Source organism: Xenopus laevis, chromosome 8L (genome assembly GCF_017654675.1).
Source record: "Xenopus laevis strain J_2021 chromosome 8L, Xenopus_laevis_v10.1, whole genome shotgun sequence".
Classification (NCBI taxonomy): Eukaryota; Metazoa; Chordata; class Amphibia; order Anura; family Pipidae; genus Xenopus; species Xenopus laevis.
This window is the reverse complement of record NC_054385.1, coordinates 57,498,261-57,514,628: the sequence shown is the minus strand read 5'-3', so window position 1 is coordinate 57,514,628 and position 16,368 is coordinate 57,498,261. Positions and strand designations below refer to the sequence as shown.

The 16,368-nt window shown below is 38.5% G+C and overlaps 1 protein-coding gene across 8 annotated transcripts in view; it reads left to right on the top strand.

Moving 5' to 3' along the window:
- Positions 1-5,575: 5,575 nt before the first annotated feature.
- The window catches only part of znf185.L (zinc finger protein 185 with LIM domain L homeolog), a 73,676-nt gene continuing 62,883 nt past the window's right edge, over positions 5,576-16,368 (top strand). For all 8 annotated transcript variants that reach the window (XM_041572782.1, XM_018229980.2, XM_018229979.2 and 5 more), the window contains exon 1: positions 5,576-5,726. The gene's annotated coding sequence lies outside the window, so the exon portion shown is untranslated. The remainder of the gene's footprint in view (positions 5,727-16,368) is intronic.

The following is a 16,368-nucleotide window of genomic DNA, read 5'->3' as shown; positions in this document are numbered from 1 at the left end:
GCACAAGGGGAGACTTGTGTCCTGTGGAAAATCTACTCTGTCCATGGGCAAGAACTCTCCCAAAATCTCCAAAGCTAAAAATATACATAGTTACATAGTTAAATTGGGTTGAAAAAAGACAAAGTCCATCAAGTTCAACTCCTCCAAATAAAAACCCAGCATCCATACACACACCCCTCCCTACTTTTAATTAAATTCTATATACCCAGATCTATACTAACTATAGAGCTTAGTATCACAATAGCCTTTGATATTATGTCTATCCAAGAAATCATCCAAGCCATTCTTAAAGGCATTAACTGAATCAGCCATCACAACAACACCCGGCAGTGTATTCCAAAACTTCACTGTCCTGACTGTGAACCACCTACTTTGCTTCAAATGAAAGTTCTTTTCTTCTAGTCTGAAGGGGTGGCCTCTGGTACGGTGATCCACTTTATGGGTAAAAAGGTCCCCTGCTATTTGTCTATAATGTTCTTGTAAAGTGTAATCATGTCCCCTCGCAAGCGCCTTTTTTCCAGAGAAAACAACCCCAACCATGACAGTCTACCCTCATAATTTAAGTCTTCCATCCCTCTAACCAATTTAGTTGTACGTCTCTGCACTCTCTCCAGCTCATTTATATCCCTCTTAAGGACTGGAGTCCAAAACTGCACTGCATACTCCAAAGAGGACTTACCAGGGACCTATAAAGAGGCATAATTATGTTTTCATCCCTTCAGTTAATGCCCTTTTTTATGCAAGAGAGAACTTTATTTGCTTTAGTAGCCACATAATGACACTGCCCAGTATTAGACAACTTGTTATCTACAAAAACCCCTAGATCCTTCTCATTTAAGGAAACTCCCAACACACTGCCATTTAGTGTATAACTTGCATTTATATTATTTTTGCCAAAGTGCATAACCTTGCATTTATCAACATTGAACCTCATTTTCCAGTTTGCTGCCCAGTTTTCCAGTTAAGACAAATCACTCTGCAAAGTGGCAGCATCCTGCATGGAACCTATAGTTCTGCACAATTTAGTATCATCTGCAAAAATAGAAACAGTACTTTCAATGCCCACCTCCAGGTCATTAATAAACAAGTTGAAAAGCAAGGGACCTAGTACAGAGCCCTGCGGTACTCCACTAACAACACTGGTCCAATTAGAAAATGTTCCATTTACCACCACTCTTTGTAGTCTATCTTTTAGCCAGTTCTCTATCCAGGTACAAATACTATGTTCCAGGCCAACATTCCTTAATTTAACCAGTAACCTTTTGTGTGGCACTGTATCAAATGCTTTAGCAAAGTCTAAGTAAATCATGTAATCACTGAAAAATGCAACAGAACGCAATTCATGTGTTTTAGCACTGGAGAGTCCCACTGAGACCAATGCAAAGCTACTTTTTGGAAAATAATACAGTATGCTAATACCAGTCACCAAAAAAGCAAAATATTTCCCAGCCATTCATTTATGCTGTGTAAAATGTTACACTTTTGGTGTTGCTTAACATTTAGGGGACAATTTAAAGGAGAAGGAAAGCTACGGAGGCATTTTATTGCCAATAGATTAGCTGCAATAGTGCAAGCTAGAATGCTATATTTATTCTGTAGAATGTTTTACCATACCTGAGAAAAAAGCTCTAGAAACTCTCTGTTTGTTTAGGATAGGAGCTGCAGTATTAATGGGGTGTGACATCACTTCCTGCCCGAGTCTCTCCCTGCTCTGGGCTCAGATTACAGTAGAGAAGGGAGGGGTGGGGGGAGAGGAGCAAACTGAGCATGCTCTTGCCCAGGGCAATGAGGTTTAAGCTGAAGGCAGGAAGTCTGATACAGAAGCCCATGTGTACACAATAGAAGGAAAGAAATGCAGTGTTTCTTTTGACAGAGGACTCAGAGCAGCACTACTTTGGGGGTTTACTGGTATATTTAGATGGACCTTTCTGATAAGGCTTACTTAGTTTTAACCTTTCCTTCTCCTTTAAGATTGCTTGTGCCTTTTGCCTCAGGCAGTCTTTAAGAAACCCCCATGTGATTTTATTAACATCGGCAATCTTCGTTTGTTTTTCGGCACAAAACCCCACGCAATTAGTAAACTCACGTGGGGTTTCCTTAACGATTGCTTATGTCTTTCGACCCCTTAATGCCATCAGTGGTTGAACCTGTAAGGCACCCAAGGCAGGACCCAAATCACCATGCCCATACCTCCCAACTGTCCCCTTTTTCATGTCCCGATTTTGACAGTTCAAGCCGCAGTCCCAGATTGTTCATGAAAATCCGAGTTTCTCCTTGATCTCTTGCATTGAACAGCCAGAAAAAGATACGATTCTGAAATGTAATTAAATAAGAATCGTTTTGTCTCAGCGGGTGCACTTAGATACATTTGTAACAATTTAAGATAAGCAAACATACAATTTTTTTTAAGATAAGCAGGTCTCTTGGGGGAACTGTGACTTGTAGCCTAAAGGGCAATTCACATGAAGAAAGCTTCTATATTGTAGGGTCTCTTGATAGTACAATGGTTACTCACCACGTTAATGAAGTGGCCCATGTGCACCGCCCTGGGCCCTCAGCACAAGGGGCGGATAAACCAAAATCTCAAATTGGAGCAGGCACTCAAGGGCAAAAACTTCTACCAGGCAGATGTTCAAATGTGAAAAAGTTTATTGTGTCAACCAGCCTGACGCGTTTCGTGTTCCAAACACTTAATCATAGGCTCATCAGACGCTTCAGGCTGGTTGACACAATAAACTTTTTCACATTTGAACATCTGCCTGGTGGAAGTTTTTGCCCTTGAGTGCCTGCTCCAATTTGAGATTTTGGCTAAAGGGCAATTCACCTTCATTAGCAAAACTGTAATAACACATAAAACCTGACCCTAATACCCCCAGAAATGTGTTCAAACTTTCCATAACCTGCCAAATTTTGTAAAATGGATATGGTATTTAGGGGGTGTGGCCATAAAATGGGCATGGTCAAAAAATTTCACTGCGCTACTTTTTGTCCCTCTTTTGGTTTTTCAAATGTTGGGAGGTATGCATGTCCCCTGCTTGTCACCATCCCTCCCGCTCATCCCCATTATGCATACTACATTACAAGCAGCAGGGTTGGGGGCTGGGAGAGGAACAGGAGAGGGAGCTTTAGACAAACTACAGAAAGGCCACAACTCTAGGTTGGCATTCAGAAAAGGTGCCTGTTATTCCCAAGGAGCGTGCTTCTTCTGCTTACTCCTGGTAGCGGCCATAAATGTCATTATTTAAACTTGGCAAAATTCTCACCATGCAAGACAAGTCTATATTTTATTTTTTAAACAAATGGCTAAAAATGTTTATTTTTGACTTTTCTCTCTGCCTGTACGGAGAGGTATATTTACTGGTAGTCATGGAACTATATTTCTTCTTTCCTGTAAACAAATAGGTTTCAGCAATGTGATAGGAACGGGAACATGGGACCCAAATGCATAATATAGGATATTTTTCAAAGGGTTAATAAATCATAATTCATTGCCAAACCGGAATGAAACAGCTTTATTCACTTAAAGGGCATTGCTTTTTTTTTTTTCTTGCAAACATTTTTGTCAGTGGTAAACTGACAATTCAAAATGTGCCAAATATGCACAATATAGTCATTATCTGAATGTCCGACAGTCGTGTTTACATCACTGTAGCACAGTATGAGACATACTGGGGCTCATTTATAAACTTTGCGCAGGGCAGATTGGTTTGCACAGTGAATATATCTGCCCTGCGCATGGTTACATTTATAAAGCTGAATAAGAATGTGCAAACAGAATTGTGAATTGTGAATGTCGAAAATTGCAAATACTTCTGTGCACACTCTGTGTTTGAATTACGTCACAACTTTGAAAATATTTACAAAACAGTTTTGCGAATTTAATGTCAACGCTATTTTTGCGCACAACAACCTCGCACTCACGCAAACACCTGTCTCATTTACGAGCCATTTGCAAAAATGTATTCACAATGCGAATTCGCAAAAAACTTAAAGACTGGCAGAGCAGTGAAATATATTAGCGAAAAATCATGGGCAATGCAAACATTTGCGCAAAATATATATGCGCTGCACGAACTTTATAAATTACCCCCACTGTTTAAAATAAAGTACAGGTATGGGACCTGTTATCTAGAATGCTCTGACCTGGAGTTTTCCAGTTTTCCATAATTTGCATCTTCATACCTTAAGTCTACTAGAAAATCATGTAAACATTGAATAAACCCAATAGACTGGATTTGATTCCAATAAGGATTAATTATATCTTAGTTTGGATCAAGTACAAGGTACTGTTTTATTATTACAGAGAAAAAGGAGATCATTTTTAAAAAAAATTTGAATATTTGGATAAAATGGAGTCAATGGAAGGCAGCCTTTCTGTAATTCAGAGCTTTATGGACAATAGATCCCATACATAGTACCTTAAAGTTTATTATTTTTGTAAGTTCCATTGATATAGGCAACATCAATGGAATGGAGAGGAACATGTTGCTCACAAGCCACTGTTTGAGGATCACTGCCTTAAGGCAACAGATAACTGACAGCAGTACAGCACTATGTAAGATTATGTAGAAAAAATATATTGGATATTTATATTTTAATAAGGGGGATTTAAATCAAAAGGATGGGCAAGCACCAGGGCTGGGCCAAGCGATAGGCAGGGTAAGCAACCGCCTCGGGCACAATCACTGGGGGGGGCGCACTTCTTCAGGGAATTTTTTTTTTTCATTTTTACTATTCTGTTCGTTTGGCCTTTATTAAAAGCATTGTTATTTTTAAAAATCGCATGCCCCAACCCCCTTTGGGGTTTGTTTTAGCATGTTTAAACTCTGAAGGCGCTCCCCCATCCCGGAGAGTGATATGGTGCTTTCAATAAACACTCGCATGCGCAGTAGGCTGCGTCATGTGCCGCGTCCATATGTCTGGTGTCAGTCACGTCATTGCAACTGATCATTGGGCAGCAGCAGAGAGGACCTGTGCGTGCTAGAGGGAGTGACTCGCGCTGAAGACCTGTCCTGCTGGTGCTTGGCCTGGGCTTTGACCGTGACGCTTGCTTGCACAGGTACAGATCATGGGGGGCTTGGGGCCTGCCACCTTGGGGGAAATATTGATGGCTGCTGGGCTGGTACAGGTACTGTACAGGTGGGGGTGTATAAATGAAAAGTTTCATTCAATAATGCATTTTCTTTTATTAAAAAACCATAATGGTAAGGTGGGAAATGCTAATGCAGGATGGGGGGGGGGGCACTGATTGGATCCCTTGCCTTGGGTGCCAAACTACCTTGGCCCGGCCCTGGCAAGCACAGTTATATAAGTGTTCCTGATATTCATTGCAGATTTTGTGAGTAATTTCAGTGGTACAACCTAAACATAAGTACAAAACAAAAAAGTTTCTAGGCTACAGCATTTGAAGTTGACACCTGTAGGGAGAATGTAAAGAATGTGGTCGATATACCTATAGAGACCTAGGAAGAAGAGGACGGAGGAATTCTCTGATAAACCTGTTTAATCCCCTAAAGGGCACAGCACACCTCACAGGAAATCTCCTCCCTCCTTGCAGTCTGGGCTTGGCTTTTAAAAAAACTCTACATTTTCACTCAGCATTCATGCAGACACGCTGTGGGATCGGATATCCTAAACACAAATCTGCTGTAAAACACCTGCATTTAGAGTGTCTACACAGTGCAAGAGTCCACTCACTTTTATCCAGCCTGCAAAGGATAGAAAAGGTAAAAAAAAAAATCAATGTATTCAGTGGACTGCTTGCATTAAGTTTTTGTTCTGAATCTGAGAGAAGCTTTACAGTGTAGGTGTCTAAGGATTTTGTGTAGTGAACAGACAATCGGCTCCAGTGTCAACAGAAAGCTTCATATTGGCACAAAAGCTCTTTTTTTGCATTTTCCTGATGTTGAATATATCCTTGCCCATTATGTTTGCTTCTGTATAAATTTACAAATATTCTATAATCCTATAATATATAAATCCTAGTCCTAAATATAGAAACAGAGTAAAACAAATCAGTGTGCTTATTAGAGACTACTCTGGGTTGCCATGGGGTTTGTTTACTGAATAGATTTTTTTCCTCATTTTTTTCTGTAGTATCCTGCACTTATTTGGCTTTACTGTTTGTCGATGTGTGTAAACAAATGTTATTTTGCACTTTGAGGCTACAAAACACATGTAAGGTGCCCTGTACTGAGCAGTCAGCTGGCATTTGACATTACTGCTTCATCCTTTTGTTAGCACAATATCCAGTGTACCCGATGATTTTTTAAAAAAGACATAGAGGTTTGCAAGGGAAGTGTAGAAATTCTACAAAACAAAAACAAAAAAAAACAAGTCACCTTTGGTGTATGAGCCCCTGTAACTTTGCAGTTGCAATGTTGTAGGTGTTGTTAATTGCAAGAAAAGTTCTGTTCAGTGTGTATGTACTTCTGTGAATAGCTTCAACTCATTTTGTTTTAGCATTTATGAAATAGCATTCAAAGGCCAGTAAATTATTTGAATATTCACTGGTGAATATGTTTACAAAAAAAAACACTGCCGAAAAACAGTGGAAAGGGGGTGCATTGAGATAAGTTGTACATGACTAGGAGGTGGCTTAAACTGGTCATGCTCAGTGTAGTGCAAGCCCTTTCTTACCCTACCATAAGCTCCTCAATGAATTTCTAAGTCTTCTTACTCAGCATTTTGCCTACATATTGCATAATCTCGCCACATCAGGATGTGCGTCTCCATATTGTCCAACCATAAAAATGCACAGGTGCACTCTTCTGCATAGCAGTGCACTTTGTATATCCGTATGAAGAATAGTATAATAACTGAGATGCAGTAGTATGTGGCATGGTATGTTAATGTTAGTGTTCTTTAATATGTGGCATGGCAGATATGTGGCATCATAATAATATGTTATTTATAGAGCAATGTGTGTCACTGTACATTCAAATATATCCCATTATACATGCTTTCTACAAAAGTAGCCAATTACTACAACACACGCAAACATGGCTGTGGAATCAAGTTTGTTTCTATCAACAGTGATGCACCTTGTTGCAAAAACAAAATTCATCTTTCGTACAAAGGAGTTTGCAGCCAGAAGCGTCACTGGTTGCATGTGGGTGACATATCCAATGATTTACACCTTTAAAGTACTGCAAACAGATCTCATTAGGAAAGCATTTACCATAAGACCTGTGTCCTCTAGATGAGACTTTTATGGTTGTCATTCAAACTGACTCCTTTTTACTGCTCTATTTAACGCACTCTACAATTAGAGATTAAATCAAAGAATATTACATGAATATAATTTTAATTACTATAGCCTTCTGAAAGACAACATGATGAGTAGCCATGCATAGCTACATACGGGAATTGCCAGAATCTGTACTGCTATAGAAAGGTCATAAGATTCTAGTGACTGTAGTTTTTAACCATCCTTGAATGATGTTAGAGCCAGACTGTCACTTATATTAACTTGGCTTAGTACTGTGCTTTTCCATTTCATGGGCCAAGTATCTGCTGTACAAAGAATTCTGTTCTGCAATGCCTGCATGGTTGTGGGCATCCAGGATTACAGCTTTCTTCTAGTCGGTTGGATTTTCAGACCCATCTGATTTGCTTGTATGTTCCATCAGCACATGAGACTGAGCCATACTGGTCTCCTCTTGGTCAGCAAGTGAATACTTTAACTTTGGTAAAAATTACATCAAAGGTAGCAATCATTTTCAGAAGCCACACACAGACAGTTATGTAGCTCAGTTGAAGCATCATTGAAGCATGGTGTCATAGATTTTAGTAGTTTACATTGGAGCTGCAGCGGCTTATTCTGTCTCGGATAAGTATTATATCAATGAGAAATAGCAGAGTTCTTGTTTACATTTTTGAACCGATATCTTGAGACATGGGATTCCCGTTATTTTACTAAGCATGGAAAGCAAGGGCCATTGTGATTCCATCAATGATGTTAACAGTATGGTTTCTGCATGCATATGTATTGACAGAAGTCACTATAGAATTTCTGAGGTCTTGGAGTTCCACGACCTGTATAAAAAGACCTGACCTGTGGTCTCTAGCCTTTAGTTGGTCATGGCATTGCTACTATCAATAAATATTACAGGATTTCTTATTCCCTATATCATACACAAAAGCCATGATTATCCTGTAATGTATAACATTATAATACACAAGAGCTATGAATATCTTGTAAATTATATCTTTATAAATGGTGAGGACCGATGTCATCAGTTATAAATGGTAAGTAGTGATGTCATTTCTGTCACATGACTCACTGAAATTTGTGTATTATAATAAATAAAGTACCCCCTGTTTCAAAATATGAGGATATTAGAAGTGTTTTTATATGGTCATGAAACTCCTCGGTAACTTATAATATCCTTATAATTTACAGGAGGGGGTACTTTATTCACTATATAAATGGTGCATTGTGGTGCCATCTTTGTCACATGACTCACTGAAACATACAGTATGCATTATAAAGAAAAAACAGTGCACCGTGTGTTGTATAATATAAGGATATTAGAAGTAACCAATAGGAATTCTTGAAAAGGCAAGTTTTGCCTTTAATTTCTATATAGTGAGAGATGTAATATCCAGGGAAATGTTTTCTTGTCCCATTTCAGAGCAGACTTTCCACAGGAAGGTTGTCCTGTGGAAAGGTATTTAATGTTATAATACAGGTATGGGACCTGTTATTTAGAATGCTGGGGACCTGGGGTTTTCCGGATAATGAATATTTCCATAATTTGTATCTTCATACCTAAAGTCTACTAGAAAATCATGTAAATATCAAATAAACCCAATAGGCTGGTTTTGCTTTCAATAAGGATTGAATATATCGTAGTTGGGATCAAGTACAAGGTACTGTTTTATTATTCCAGGGAAAAAGGAAATCATTTTTAAAAATTTGGATTATTTGATTATAACGAAGCCTTTGGGAGACAACCTTTCTGTAATTTGGAGCTTTCTGGATAATAGGTTTCTGGATAATGGATCCCATACATGTAGTAGTAATATTTGCTCCTATGATTGTTTCACTTTGAAAGGTGATCAGTCAGTATTTAACTATATAAATATTATTTTACTTTATTTACTTAAAAGCTAGTAATAGCTTTTGTAACAGGAACTGTCACAAAGCATTTGATATAGTTACAAAATGCACCCAGCTATGATCCTGTATTGCTCACTGGTTGAGTCAGATTTTTAATGTGGGATGGGTCATGGGTGGGAACCTGTGAATGAAACTTATTTTCTAAACACCCTACGGAAGATATTTTAGGTTTCTGACATGAGAAGAATCTCTAATTCCATCCACCCCAACGGGTGTAACAATGACTCATTGGTCATTGGGCAGTTGCAAAGTGTATTCATGTATATGTTATTATATAAGCGTGAACAAAGCTTTTCCATCATTCTTGAATTCCTTATTGACTAAACTGTCATAGACGTGGTCATAAACTGGTCATTTCTTTTTCATACATTATCATATATCTATAGTTATTTTAAATTATGCTGTGGCATTTCCTCCCTCCATGGTTAATGCAGCAGTAGATGATTTTATTACAATCCAGCTAAACTATGTAAAAGAGATCCGAGAGCAATGCAGACAGCTGCCATTGAAATGAAAAAGAGCATTACTTTAAAACTGTGTTTTTCAAATCTTCTAACTCACTGAGCTCCAAAAGTGGCACATAGTTTCATTTTAAAAACAGCTGCAAGGGTTTATTAATATGGATGGTTTTCACAACGAGAAAGAGCAATGTGAACACCTAATTCCTTAATTTTCAGAATGTAGAGATCAGGCTAGACCTTTGATACAGACATAGGAAGCAATATAATATAACACTATAGATATGTTTTTTTTACTTTAGTTAAGATTTATATATTTTATTATTTAATACAGGTGTGGGACCTGATATCCAGTATGCTCTGGACCTGGGGTTTTCCAGATAACAGATGTTTCCATACCTTAAGTCTACTAGAAAATCATTTAAACATTAAATGAACCCAATTGGCTGATTTTGCTTCTAATAAGGATTAGTTATATCTTAGTTTGGATCAAATACAAGGTAACGTTTTATTATAAAAGAGAAAAATTTAATAATTTCTGAATTGTAGTATTTGGATAAAATGGAGTCTGTGGGAGATGACCTTCCCATAATTTGGAGCTTTCTGGATTACAGGTTTCCGGATAACGGATTCCATCCATGTACTACATAGCATGAAATGAATGTCAATATCATGCATAATTTAACTATTTTAAGGGCCTATCTATAAATGTGTGTTCGTGTGAAACATATATGTCATTTCAATAAAGTCCCACTGCATCCCCTATACATTAATTAATGCCGTCTTAGAACTCATTTACTACAAAGAAGTTCAGTTTTGCTCTAGTATTTGACTCCTGACCATGCATAAAGTACTCATTTTTATAGGCAGATTTGAAAGTGCAGCAATGTTTGGTGTATTTCAGTTCCTTTGCCCCTTAACACATATTTACATTTTGTAAACACAAAAATATTCTTCTTTCTTGCCTGTACATTTAGGGAACACCTATATTGCAGTACAAGAAAATACATGTCCTTTGAAGTAAGAGGAATGGCTGGAAAATAAGCAGTTAGTGAATTAAACAAGGACGCTGCATGTATGACACATATAATATAAGACTTTGTAATTTTATATATTAAATACATTGTTATTGCAGCGCAATGAAAGATTAATATACTGTATGTTAGTTGCGCCTTAACATTCACATCTCCCCCAGTGTATTATTACAAAACAACGTTTCCCGTGATCAAATAAAGAGATAGCAATTAGATTAAAGTTTAGATTTAAAGTTTAAAGCCGAGGGCACATTTGTTAGGGTAATGGCACACCGGGTGTACTATGGCCTTTTGCCTGTGCAATTCTTCCCATTCCCAGGACATGATGGTTTGCATGTGCCACAAGCACAACTACTGTCACTGGTTTTATCTCTAAGAGCACATTGACAATTATCTCCTGGCAAACAGCCACAGTATGCTCAGTTTGCCTTTTCTTGTAGAGTAACTGCAGGCATTTGTACTTATCTGTTTATTTCATTTGGGCAATGTCACCGCACTGCTTTAAATTAGCCAAAAGCATTGTACTAAAATGCCCAAGACAGCCTCACGTATTTTAACATTGAAAACACCTGAGATGGGTTTGTAGCTGCTTGTCAGGTGATATCACTGTAAGTCCACAAGGGTCTGACTATGAAGATTTTCATTCATCCAGGTCATGGTATATCTAATAAGTAATTCAAAAAACAACTGGACTTGCTGTTGTACAAGAACCTTTTTAAGACAGAAACATGGCTGTGCAATGGGTTCTCCAGTCTCTCCCATTGTAGCTAACTTGTACATGGAGGAAGTGGAAAGGAGGGCCTTACTTACATTCCAGGGAACTACACCGAGTCACTTGTTCAGGTATGTGGATGATACTTGGGTTAAAATCAGATCCAATGAAGTGGCGGCCTTTACAGAACACATTAACTCAGTGGACAATAACATCAAGTTCACAAGGGAAGATGTCCACGAGAACAAACTTGCCTTGTTGGACTGTTTGATATGCATCCAAGAGGGGGGTAACTTGAAATGGAAGTATACAGGAAACCCACTCATACGGACCAATATCTGTTGTTTGATTCCCACCATCCGCTGGAACACAAACTGGGTGTCATTAGAACTCTGCACCACAGGGCGGAATATGTGGCAACTGACACAGAGTCTAAGGACAAGGAGCATAAACATCTCAGAGGAGCTTTGAAAGTGTGTGGCTAACCAGACTGGGCCTTTGTCAAAACAGCTTACTGATATAATTATATTGCCAATATTTCTTTACCCTTACTATAGTGGCTCAGCATACAGATACACACCAGAAAAATAAACATAAATACACCTGAGTATTTAGCTACCATTTGTAATTGTAATAAACATGTTTGGCTGCAGGGGATTTCAGGTTGGTGCCACTCCTGTATTGTGATGCAGTCTGCAGTGCATTTGTCCAGTTCTAGCCACAGGTAAACAATGGCCAATGGATAATTAGCATTTACCCCAAGATAAGAAGTACAACCTGCAGAGCTTATGAGTAATTGTGTCTCAGCTCCCTTGTCTGGAGTTTGCTACAGCCAGGCATTTTTTGAAACAGGAGTCAGTGATCCCCAACCAGTGGGTCCCTGAGCAATATGCTGCTCACCAACCCTTTGGACATTGCTTCCAGTGGCCTCAAAGCAGGTGCCTAATTTTGAATTCTTGGCTTGGAGGCAAGTTTTGGTTGCATAAATATCAAGTGTACTGCCAAACAGAGCCTCCTGTAGGCTGCCAGTACACATAGGAGCTTCCAAATAGCAGATCACAGCCCAGAATAAGTTTAAAGATATATGAAAAAGGAACTTGAACAAAGAAGTCTGAAAACCACTGCTTAAGGGATACACTGCACAGGAGATGTAACATGGTAACTGGATTACCAGATTGCATCCTACAAGTTGGATGTAGTCACATGGGTTAAAATATAATGTGACTTATAGAAAAATCTGATCAGTGTCAGACTGGTGGTTCAGAGACCCCACCCTCCAGCCATCCTGCATCTGCCGCAACCCCCTACAGACTCTCCGCCTTAATCTCATCAGGGGGCAGCCTGGGCTTTTTACCTGGTGTCCTGTCGGCCCAGTCTGACACTGCATCTGATGTGTGGACTACATGGAAGATTCGTCATCTGACACATCTCGCCGGAAGGACATCTGATGGTGTCTGAAAGACTTTTTCTTCTCAATGAAATACATTGATTGTCAGATGTAGATGCATGAACAAAACACACCATCTGACCTCCAAAATTTTGTGCTGTTGCATGACAAAATCTGACCCACAAAATCTCTTTTGTAGTTTAGCCCTTAAAACAGTTACCCCCAACCAGTGTCTCGTAAGCAACATGTTGCTCACCAACCCCTTGGATGTTGCTAGCAGTGGCCTTAAAGAACGTGTTTGTAATTGAATTCTTAAATTTGAGGCAAGTTTTAGTTGCATAGAAACCAGGTTTACTGCCAATCAGAGTCTCCTGTAGGCTGCCAAACTACATAGGGGCTACCAAATAGCCAATCACAGTCTTTATTTGGCATCCCCAGGAACAATTTTCATGCTTGTATTGCTCCCCAACTCTTTTAACATCTGAATCTTGCTCACTGGTAAAAAAAAGTTGGAAGGTCTTAGCATGAAAATACAATAGGCACCATAAATCTGACCAGAAAATGCAGAAGCAAAGCAAACAAAACAACCAATTGTTAACTGGCATGTCACATGTTCACTTGAAATGAAAAATTTTTATGGTTGTTTTATGCAGGCACTATCTTTCATCACTGTGTTTAATATTGCTTTCAAGTCACTTATGACACAACATGTAAAACATATGTAAATAAAACAAGAACAATAAAAGTGTAGTTATGCAATGAGAATATCCCAATAAATATTTTCAATGTCACCTTGCCTGACACAAATTTTATTATGCTAAACAAAGGAAAGCCCATATCTATCATCTTTTAGATTGTAAGCTTGTTTGGGCAGTGCCCTATTGACCCTTTGTTTGGGTTATTGGTTATTTTTGTATGTAATTCTGTATCTTTATATATATATATATATATATATATATATATATATATATACACCCATTTATTGTACAGCACTGTGGAACATGTTGGTTCTTTATAAATACATGTTAATAATGCTCATAACTGTAGTTCATTTGCAAAGCTGCACTCATTTTATGGTTTTCCCTGGTATGAGAGAAATTCAATTCAGGGGGCAGCACCAAATGAGTTTTATGGGGTGGCAAAAAGCCGCTCCTGGTAACTTTAATTGGGTTATTTATTAAAGTCTGAATGACAAAAACTTGAATTTTCAAAGATCTATTATACCCCAAGGATGGAAAAAGTCAGAATCCGAAGATCCAGCATCTCAGACCTACCGAGGTTGCATATAAGTCAATGGGAGAGGACCCTATCCTATTTGGAATTTCCTGTGGTCTGTGCTGGAATTAGCCCGAAAATCCAACTATTTCTGAGTTTTCTGGCAAAAATTTCTGAGAAATTCAACCTTTATAGGGAAAAACTCATACAATTCAGATTTTTGCTCGATTTTATTCAGGGTTGTCCCTGATCTGATTAAATTGTGTTTTTTTAATAATAAATAAGCTCCAATCATGGATTCTAGATTGGTAAAAACTTTTATCATTAAAATAAATATGATACATATGCCCCAAAATTGATAAATGTGCCCCAAAGAGATGAATTTCCATTCTTTGGAAAGAGATGCAGTCCAGGTGGCTCCTGACATAGAATCGCGCTGAGACCAACTAAGAGTTGGACCTTTCACCACTATGACTAGAAAACAACTCATGTTTGGCATAAGGTTAACAAACATAGGTGTGTTTTCAGGTGGCAGTTTTTCTCCATTCACTAGGGCATCCTGTCTGACACCATTTTTCCTCTTCTTCAGAAGAAGGCCAAAGAGATAGCAATATGGATGAGCTGCTTTTCATAAATTAGGAAATATCCACAACACCCAATGGCAAATAGGGAGACATCCCTACAGGGGCATGGAAAGGGGATTCCCACAGGGTATTGGTAAACTGTAGAGAATTTCCCACAGTGGCAGAAATACTGTCTTTGAAACTGTAATTTTCTCTTCAACATGTAAGTAAGAATGTAAGGAGAGGTACCTCTAAAGGAAGTGTTGGTTCGCAAGTTGAATAAACCGTGACAATGACAAGCCCAGTATTATCTATGGTATGCCAGTATGGTTCATTAAGATTACAGTTAACAGATATCAATCATATTCCACAGTGATGTACAATAGAAGGTTGCATGCATAAAACATATCATATATACTGAGCAAAATAAAAGGTACTGTAAAAAGGTTCCTTTTCATCTCTGTAAACTGTGTCCCATGAGAGCAGAGTGCTATACAAACATCATTACTAATGCCCAACTAGTTTTTTTCATCTATTGCCTTTTTATTTACCGACATATGCCAAGATATAGGTGTGCCATGGAATGTATTGATTTACATTAAGATATGTTTGTGTCTTTTATAATGTTAATAGTAAAGGGTGCTGAAGAATTTCAAATGAAGAAAAATCCAGAAAAACTGTCCTCTACAAAAAATATGACAACTGATTGTATTTACTGGCCACCAAGCAAATAGCAATTCACTGTTTTACGTAATACATGGCAGACTAATTGCTATACTAACCCCATAGTAGCTAATAAAATGCCACTAAAATGGAGCATGTTGGTGTATATGTTATGACTCATATACAAAGAGCTTTCACTTCTTCTGTCTGTCAATATATGGGGGCTTCTGTGCCTAAGGACTTCTAGGAATCATTTCCTTTTTCTTTCCTTTAAAGCAGTGATCCCCAACCAGTAGCTCGTGAGCAACATGTTGCTCTCCAACCCCTAGGATGTTGCTCCCAGTGGCCTCAAAGCAGGTGCTTTTTTTGGAATTCCAGGCTTGGAGACAAGTTTTGGCTCCATAAAAACCAGGTGCACTGCCAAACAGAGCCTCAATGTAGGCTGCCAATCCACATAGGGGCTACTAAATAGCCAATCACAGCCCTTATTTGGCACCCCAAGAACATTTTTCAAGCTAGTGTTGCTCCCCAACTCCTTTTACTTCTGAATGTTGCTCACGGGTTCTAAAGGTTGGGGATTCCTGCTTTAAAGTAATCCTAATGCTGGCTGTGGCAGAGTAAATTATTAGCAGTGTAAACAGTGTAATTAAGAAATAAAAACGACACCACAAAAATCAGAATCATGGCAGAATCCCTTTAAGCATAACGGATGACTTATTGCTTGCCCTCACTGATTGTAAATGCTGCCTGAAGGATTTTCTTACTGTTGCCTATAAGATTCCCCATAGTGGGGTAAATTTATCAAAGAGTGAAGTTCCGCCACTAGAGTGAAATTCCGAAGCTCTCAATTCATTTCTATGGGATTTTGAAAGACGTATTTATCAATGGGTGAAAGTTCACCCTTTGATAAATACGCCTATAAAAATCCCATAGAAATGAATGGAGAGTCGCGGAATTTCACTCTAGTGGCGGAACTTCACTATTAACTTCACTCTTTGATAAATATACCCCAGTATCTCAGTTGTCAACACAAGGCACAAAATAAGTGGACTAATTAAAATGTCATACATAAAAGCACTATGTCATTTTGTCAATTGCATTTTGTTAATGAGGTGCCTGTATTGTCACCTCCTCAGTGTGGTGCCAGTAGCACCGTCCCTTGTTTTTTTTATCAATTGGCGCACAATTTACTGACTGGCCCAAAACTTTCCC